Source organism: Mustelus asterias, chromosome 24 (assembly GCF_964213995.1).
Source record: "Mustelus asterias chromosome 24, sMusAst1.hap1.1, whole genome shotgun sequence".
In the NCBI taxonomy this organism is placed as follows: domain Eukaryota; kingdom Metazoa; phylum Chordata; class Chondrichthyes; order Carcharhiniformes; family Triakidae; genus Mustelus; species Mustelus asterias.
The window spans coordinates 42798943-42808413 of NC_135824.1; positions in this window are offsets into that span (position 1 = coordinate 42798943).

The following is a 9471-nucleotide window of genomic DNA, read 5'->3' on the forward strand; positions in this document are numbered from 1 at the left end:
ACAGCAACACAGGGCATCTCAAGACACAAACTCAATTTACAGGATCATGAATAATGATTGGAATGCGAGTCTTTACAGCTAATCAAGTCTTAAAGGTACAATGTGAGTGGAGAGAGCATTAGCACAGGTTAAAGAGATGTGTATTGTCCCCAGACAGGACAGCCAGTCAGATTTTGCAAGTCCAGGCAAGTTGTGGGGGTTACAGATAGTGTGACATGAACCCAAGATCCCGGTTGAGGCCGTCTTCATGTGTGTGGAACCTGGCTATCAGTCTCTGTTCAGTGACTCTGCGCTGTCGTGTGTCGTGAAGGCCGAATGCTTACCCGAATATCAGAGGCCGAATGCTCGTGAATGCTCTTTTGCTACCAAATAAACCTGTTTGACATTTAAATGTCCCCAGAGTCTTCATGACTCTGTGAGAATCTCGGCCCAAGAGACAGACAGATGGACTGACAGAGAGACAGAGACAGACAGACAGAGATAGAGAGAGAGGGAGAAAGACAAAGTGACTAAGACAGAGAAACACACACAAAGAGAGTAACAGACATAGAGGGAAGGAGAGAGAGAGAGAAACAGAGTGACAGACAGACAGTGAGAAACAGAGACATAAGAAGTAGTAGCAGGAGGAGGCCATTCAGCCCTTTGGGTCTCCTCCGCCATTTATTATGATCATGGCTGATCATCCAACTCAATAGCTTGATCCCGCTTTCCCTCCATATCCTGTGATCCCATTCATCCAAGCGCTATATCTAACTCCTTGTAAACATACAATGGGTGGGAATTTCCAGCCACACTCACTCCCAGACTGGAGAATCCTGCCTGAGGTTAATGGACTTTTGCATGATCCATGTCCCGTGGCGGGTGAGGTGGGAAAATTCTGTCCAATGTTTTGGGCCTCAACTGCTTTTTGTGGTAACGGATTCCACAAGCTGACCACTCTCTGGCTGAAGAAAATTCTCATCTCCATCCTAAATGGTTTACCCCATATCCTTAGAGTATGACCCGTGGTTCTGGACACCCCCACCATCGGGGACATCCTTCCTGCATCTACCCTGTCTAGTCCTGTTGGAATTTTATAGGTTTCTATGATATCCCCCCTCATACTTCTAAATTCCATTAAGTTTTCAGGATTCACTAACGACATTTAAATAATGTCATAAATATTCAAATTGGCTTTGTGCTCTCCAAAGCCAATTCCGGTGGCAAATGAGTGCCAGTAATATTGCAAGAGGTAACAAAACGGGTGCGGCCCTTATTTTTCACCTCTCGCCCTACCTTATTGGCTTACCACGCCAACCATCCACCAGCACGAGCCAATAAGATCGCAGCCAGTGTCTTATGAACTTACTAGAATTTTTTTAAAGAAATAACAGAGGATTGATGCGGTGGATGTTGTCTACATGGATTTCAGTAAGGCATTTGACAGGGTCCCATGTAGCAGACTGATCAGAAAAATAAGATCTCATGAGATACAAAGCAGGATTGGATTGGAACCAAGATCAGCTCAGTAACAGGAAACAAAGGGTAATGGGTGTTTTTGTGAATAGGAAACAGTTTGCAGTGGCGTTCCACAGGGTTCACGTTGTGGCCCTTGTTGTTTGTTGTATATATTAATCATTTAGACTGAAAGTTGGGAGGCATGATTGGGAAACTTGTGGATGACACAAAAATAGGCCACGGAGTTGATACTGGGGAGGATAGCTGTCGACTCCAGAATGACATCAGTGGTTTGGTTCAATGGTAGAGAAGTGGCAATGGAATTCAATCCGGAAAAGTGTGAGATAATGCATTTGGCGAGGGCAAACAAAGAAGGGAATATTCAATAATGGGAAGATAGTGAGAGGGTTGAGGGAGTGAGAGAGCTTGGAGTGCAGGTGGACAGGTCCCTGAAGGTGGCAGGACAGGTGGACAAGCTGGCCAAGAAAGCATATGGAATGCTTTCTTTTATTGGATGAAGTATAGAATACAAAAGCAGGGATGTAATGCTGGAACTGTATAAAACACTGGTTAGACCACAGCTGAAATTCTGTGTACAGTTCTGCTTATCACATTACAGGAAGGACATAGTTACTCTGGAGAGAGTGCAGAAGAGATATACACGAATGTTGCCAGGGCTGGAAAATTGCAGCTATGAGGAGAGATTAGATAGGCTAAATTGCTTTCTTTAGAAAAGATGAGGCCAAACGGTGACCTAATTAAGGTGTAGAGAATTATTAGGGGCCCAAAATTATTAGGGGTTGGTTCGGCCGCATTCGGAATACTGCGCCCAGTTCTGGTCGCCACACTACCAGAAGGACGTGGAGGCTTTAGAGAGAGTGCAGAGGAGGTTTGCCAGGATGTTGCCTGGTATGGAAGGGCTTAGTTATGAGGAGAGATTGGGTAAACTGGGGTTGTTCTCACTGGAAAGACAGAGGATGAGGGGTGACCTAATAGAGGTGTATAAAATTATGAAAGGCATAGATAGGGTGAACGGTGGGAAGCTTTTTCCCAGGTCGGTGGTGACGTTCACGAGGGGTCATAGGTTCAAGGTGACGGGGGGGGAGGTTTAACACGGATATCAGAAGGACGTATTTTACACAGAGGGTGGTGGGGGCCTGGAATGTGCTGCCGGGCAGGGTGGTGGAGGCGGACACACTGGGAACGTTTAAGACTTATCTAGATAGCCACATGAACGGAGTGGGAATGGAGGGATACAAAAGAATGGTCTAGTTTGGACCAGGGAGCGGTGCAGGCTTGGAGGGCCGAAGGGCCTGCTCCTGTGCTGTATTGTTCTTTGTTTGTTCAAACAGCATAGACTGGAAAGACTTGTTTCGCCCTAGCTGGAGGCTCAAATACCAGGGGGCATAGATTTAAGGTAATTGGTAGAAGACAGGAGACATGAGGAAAACTTTTCCACCTAGTAGGTCATGGACATTTGGAATTCACTGCTTAAGTTGAGACTGAAATGCTCAACTTATTTAAAAGGTATCTGGATCTGCCTCTAAATCTGCAAGGCCATGGACCAAGTGCTAGGAAATGGGATTAAACTGAGTGGCTAGTTTGTATTTTTCTGTTTTTTGGTCACTGCTGACAGAATGGGTCTTTTCTGCACCATAATTTTCTTATGGTCCTATGAGAAGTTTTTCAGCACAGAGACTGAGGGAGGAAAACAAAGAAGATATCTTGGTGATAAAATGTTGTTGGACCTGGGAGAGCAATAGAGAATGAGAGAGCTGAGAGAGGTGGAACAAGGTGAGATGCTCAAAGGGTGAAAGGGTGCCAAGGCAGTAGGGGACCAGGCCAAGATGTCCTCGTGATAAGGGCCACACTTTGTGTTTGGCGAGACAATTGGTGGAAGATGTAACCAAGCATGGAAACTTCATTAAGGGGAAAGATTTCATCATGCCTTAACCATTCTATTAAGGCCATGATGCTGATGTGACCATCACATTAAGTTCATGGGTGATAAGGGTCTTGTTGACAAGTGGACAGACATTCTCAAAGGAGATGCATAGAGGGAGGTGAGATCTTACCACTGACAGAGTCCACAAAGACAGCTTTGGAAGGGATGAGTTGGACAGAAAGAAGATTCACAAGGGGGAGGCAATGGCCTAGTGGTATTATCGTTAGACTACTAATCCAGAAACTTAGCTAATGTTCTGGGGATACGGGTTCGAATCCTGCCATGGCATACGGTGGAATTTGAATTCAATGAAAAATATCTGGAATTAAGAATCTACTGATTCTATGAAACTATTGTTGATTGTCGGAAAAACCCATCTGGTTCACTAATGTCCTTTAGGGAAAGAAATCTGCCATCCTTACCTGGTCTGGCCTCCAGACCCACAGCAATGTGGTTGACTCTCATAGAATCATAGAAACCCTACAGTGCAGAAGGAGGCCATTCGGCCCATCAAGTCTGCACCGACCACAATCCCACCCCACATATTTTACTCACTATTCCCTCTAACCTACACATCCCAGGACTCTAAGGGGCAATTTTTAACCTGGCCAATCAACCTAACCCGCACATCTTTGGACTGTGGGAGGAAACCGGAGCACCCGGAGGAAACCCACGCAGACACGAGGAGAATGTGCAAACTCCACACAGACAGTGACCCGAGCCGGGAATTGAACCCGGGACCCTGGAGCTGTGAAGCAGCAGTGCTAACACTGTGCTACCGTGCCACCCTCAACTGCCCTCAGGCAACTAAGGATGGGCAATAAATGCTGGTCAGCCAGTGATGCCCATGCCCCATGAATGAATACAAGAAAGATAGCTACCAGTGAGTGCAATGGGCAGGAAAGTCACCAAGAAAGTGGGACAGAGCAATTAGTGTTGCTGTTCATAATGAGCGAGTGCCAAGTGTCTTAGTGAGCCCATTGAAGCATGGCAAGAAAGGCACAGAGGGAAGCTAAAGGTTTGCCTGACAGGGAGTCAAGCCCAGAACAGTGGCAGAAATGGTTGCGAACACTGACCACACCAAAGGCTTTGGGTCCCAACAACATCCTGGCTGCAGGACTGAAGACCTTTGCTCCAGAACAAGTTGCATATCGAGCTATAACAATTCCAGTTCAACTACAACACTGACATCTACCTGATATTATGGAAAATTGCCCAGAACAGGTCCTCAAGAAGCAGGAACAAATGCAATCTGGTCAATTACTGACTCATCAGTTTATTCTCAATCATCAACAAAGTAATGGAATGTGTCATCAACAGTCTGATCAAGCAAGATTTATGTTCTAACGACAGGCTGGGGTATCTGGACGTGTCTAGAAAGAGGGAGAAAATGTTTTGGGGGACATTGAGAGGGGGAGTTTGGGAGGGTAGCCAGATGTTTGAGTGGTCAGGGGCTGGTTGTGGTAGTCGAGGATTCCATTTAGGATGTGGGGTGGAGAGGGAGGAAAGGGGAAGGCTTAGTCAGGAACATAATAAAAGGTAATGTTAGCAGGTTCAGCAAAAGATTTAAAGGATGTTACCAGGGCTAGAAGATTTGAACTGTAAGGAGAGGCTGGATAGGCTGGGACTTTTTTCCCTGGAGGTTAGGAGGATGAGGGGTGACCTTTTGAGTTTTATAAAATCATGAGGGGCATAGGTAAGGTGAATAGCCAAGGTCTTTTCCCCAGAATAGGGGAGTCCTAGAGGGCATAGGTTTAAGGTGAGAGGGGAAGATTTAAAAGGGATCTGAGGGGCAACTTTTTCGCACAGAGGGTGGTGCATAGATGGAATGAGCTGCCAGAGGAGGTGGTAGAGGCGGGTACAATTATAACATTGGAAAGACATTTGGACAGGTACATGGATGGGAAAGGTTTAGAGGGATATGGGCCAAATGGGACTAGTTCAGTTTTGGAAAGCTGGTGGGCATGGACAAGTTGGGCCAAAGGGCCTGTTTCCGTGCTGTATATCTCTATGACTCTAGGTAAGCCAGTACCCTCACTGGCTTTCCTTGTTACACCATCAAAAAATGTAATCAAGTTGGTCTTAGAGTCATAGAATCATAGAGGTTTACAGCATGGAAACAGGCCCTTCGACCCAACTTGTCCATGCTGCCCTTTTTTTTAAACGCCTAAGCTAATCCCAATTGCCCGCATTTGGCCCATATCCCTCTATACCATTCTTATCCATGTAACTGTCTAAACGCTTTTTAAAAGACAAAATTGTACCCGCCTCTTCTACTACCTTTGGCAGCTTGTTCCAGACACTCACCACCCTGTGTGTGAAAAAATTGCCCCTCTGAACACTTTTGTATCTCTCCCCTCTCACCTTAAACCTATGCCCTCTAGTTTTAGACTCCCCTACCTTTGGGAAAAGATATTGACTATCTAGCTGATCTATGCCCCTCATTATTTTATAGACCTCCATAAGATCACCCCTCAGCCTTCTACATTCCAGAGAAAAAAGTCCCAGTCTACCCAGCCTCTTATAACTCAAACCATCAAGTCCTGGTAGCATCCTAGTAAATCTTTTCTGCACTCTTTCTAGTTGAATAATATCCTTTATATAATCGTGACCAGAACTGTACACAGTATTCCAAGTGTGGCCTTACCAATGTCTTGTACAACTTCAACAAGACGTCCCAACTCCTGTATTCAATGTTCTGACCAATGAAACTAAGTATGCTGAATGCCTTCTTCACCACTCTGTCCACCTGTGACTCCACTTTCAAGGAGCTATGAACATGTACCCCTAGATCTCTTTGTTCTGTAATTCTCCCCAATGCCCTACCATTAACTGAGTAAGTCCTGCCCTGGTTCAATCTACCAAAATGCATCACCTCGCATTTATCTAAATTAAACTCCATCTGCCATTCGTCAGCCCACTGGCCCAATTGATCAAGATCCCATTGCAATCGGAGATAACTTTCTTCATTATCCACTACGCCACCAATCTTGGTGTCATCTGCAAACATACTAACCATGCCTCCTATATTCTCATCCAAATCATTAATATAAATGACAAATAACAGTGGGCCCTGAGGCACACCGCTGGTCACAGGCCTCCAGTTTGAAAAACAACCCTCTACAACCACCCTCTGGCTTCTGTCAAGAAGCCAATTTTGTACCCATTTAGATACCTGGATCCCGTGAGATTTAACCTTATGCAACAACCTACCATCGGTACCTTGTCAAAGGCCTTGCTAAAGTCCATGTGGACAACATCAACTGCACTGCCCTCATCTACTTCTTGGTTACCCCTTCAAAAAACTCAATCACATTTGTGAGACATGATTTTCCACTCACAAAGCCATGCTGACTGCCCCTAATCAATCCTTGCATCTCTTGGTCTGACACAATCTTCATTTAATGTGCCCTTGTTGAACGTGCTTATATAATATGAACTTTTCTCTTCCTCAGAAATTTTCCCAATGATTTGTCCACCACTGAGGTTACACTCACTGGCCTGTAATTATTCAGTCTATTCTTTGCCCCCTTTTTAAATAACGATACAATGTTGGAGCAGTCCTCTAGCACTATGCCTGAAGCTAGAGAGGATTGGAAAATAATATTCAGAACCTCCATTAGTTCCTCCCTTGCTTCTGTTAAGTGGCCTGGCCCTGGTGAATTATCATTTGGCCCATCCCATCTGCACTGGCACTCTGAAAGATACTTCTGCCTAATCATACTCCCCATAACCTTGCACATTCTTTCTTCTCAGGTAGTAATCGAATTCCCTTTTGAAATCTCAATCAATCCTGCATCCACCACCCTCTAAGGAAGCTGGTTCCAGTGTGATAAAACATTTTGAAATGTTATTAGTGTTTTCCACCATGAAGACTGACAGAAAGTATTTATTTAACCCTTCTGCCATTTCCTGGTTCTCCATTATTATTTCCCCAGCCTCATTCTCTAAGGAGTCCAGGTTCACTTCATGACTGCATCTCCTTAAGACTTTTTCCCTATATTTTACACTGTATTTCTCCCCCCTTCTGAAAGGAATCACCCACTGCATTGAACTGCATCTGCCATCTATTTGCCCTCTCCACCAATATGTCTGGTTGAAGTTCAGGACTTTCTTCCTCACAGTTGACAACACTTCCAATCTTCATATCATCCGCTCCAGGTGGTTTGACTAAATGCCTCCTGACATTTGCAAAGATCAGCTTGGCGCTAATTTGATATTTCTCTCCCTAGATCTGGAATGCCTGCAGCCACACTCCCCCCACCAATACTCCCACCATCACTATCCATAGAAAATGTTTTTCTCCATCAACCCAAACAATTCTTTGATCGCCTTCACGCTCTTAATTTGTTTTACAAATACAGACTTCATAAGGCAGTTGTTTGAAGCCTTCTCTTCTAATTGAAGCTGATAGAGACTGTGCTTCAGTGGGGATGGTGCAATCAACTGAACTCTGCCCGGAGACCATGTGATGTGGTTGCAATGGGGCACAACGCCAAAGAGAAAATCTATAGAAACTCAAGCACCGCTTTTCACAGCCTGATACAGAGAGAGGCAACTGGTGTTTGTAGACACAGACACTCAGACCATGGAGACAGCTGCGGATGGAAAGTGATGTGCTTCTGGGTGATGAACAAGAGAAGCTCTCGCTTGGGAGAGGAGGATTCATATTCATTCATGGGACATGGGTGAAGCTGGCTGGCCAGCATTTATTGCCCATCCCTAGTTGCCCTTGTTCAGAGGGAAATTGAGAGTCAACCACATTGCTATGGCTCTGGAGTCACATGCAGGCCAGGCTGGGTGAGGACAGCAGATTTCCTTCCCTAAAGAACATTAGTGAACCAGATTGGTTTTTCCAACCAACAATCGACATTGGTTTCACGGTCATCAATAGATTCTTAATTCCAGATATTTCTTTTAACTTCAAATTCCACCATCTGCCGTGGCAGGATTTGAACCCAGCTCCCCAGAACATTAGCTGAGTTTCTGGATGAATATTCTAGTGATAATACCACTAGGCCATCGCCTCCCCATATGTTTGTAAGATAATTATTTTTCAGTTTGAAGAAACGGGGATTGTGGAGATTTCATACACAAGGAAGCAGCAGAGTGAACTTTATGGCTGGAAATCAGTTCGGGAATTCTCAGAAGACTGGATGAGGCCATTTTGGAAGAAAACTCACTCTTGAGTGGCAGGGGGAAGGGAAACTTGTAAAGTCAAGCTCCGTTTGAGATGTAATCGACAGTGAAATATCTGCGGAGAGCGTTGCATATGTATAAATATAGAGTCAAGTCCTTTTTGGCTGCGTCAGTTAGAACCATAGAGTGCAGTAGGAGGTCAATTGGCCTGTCGAGTCTATATCGACTCTTAGAAAGAGCAACTTGCCGCGACCCCCCCTCCCCCTCCCCACCCATATCCCAGAAACCCCATACATTTCCCATGACTAATACACAACTTTTCACACTCAGGGGCAATTTTGCTGACCAATCCACCTATGTTAATAGGGTAGTATCCTTTCTGTGGTCTCACAATTGTGTTATTTACACACTTTATTTCAAATTTCCAGTCTGGCATTATTTTGCTTTTTATTTCTTAGTTGCCTATTGTTGATTCATCTCCACTGATTTTAGAAAATGTCTCTAAATGTGAAATCCCGTCATGTGATTCTTTCCGTCCGACACTGGGAAATTCATATCCCTCTTTCAATGTTATGAGTTCCTGCTGTGATTCCAACATCAGACCAGCACTCCCAATTTCATAATTCGACAGAATACAGCAGAGTCTGTACAACCTGCACAGAAAGGGGATCAGGAAGAGGCTATTCAGCCCCTCCAGACAGTTGTGCCGTTCAATAAGATCCTGGCTAGCTCAATCATGGTCTCAAATCCGCTTTGTGCCTCCCATCCCCCCCCACCCAGCAAAGAAAAATGTTGATGCCTCTATTGTTCTCAAATCTAACTGGTGAGGAATATATTCAATGACCCAGTTTCCACTGTTCTGTGTGGTATAAAATTCCAAAAAAAAGCCGATCTGAAAGAAGAAATTCCTCCGATTTAGACAGGAGAAGGACGGCACGGTGGCCCAGTGG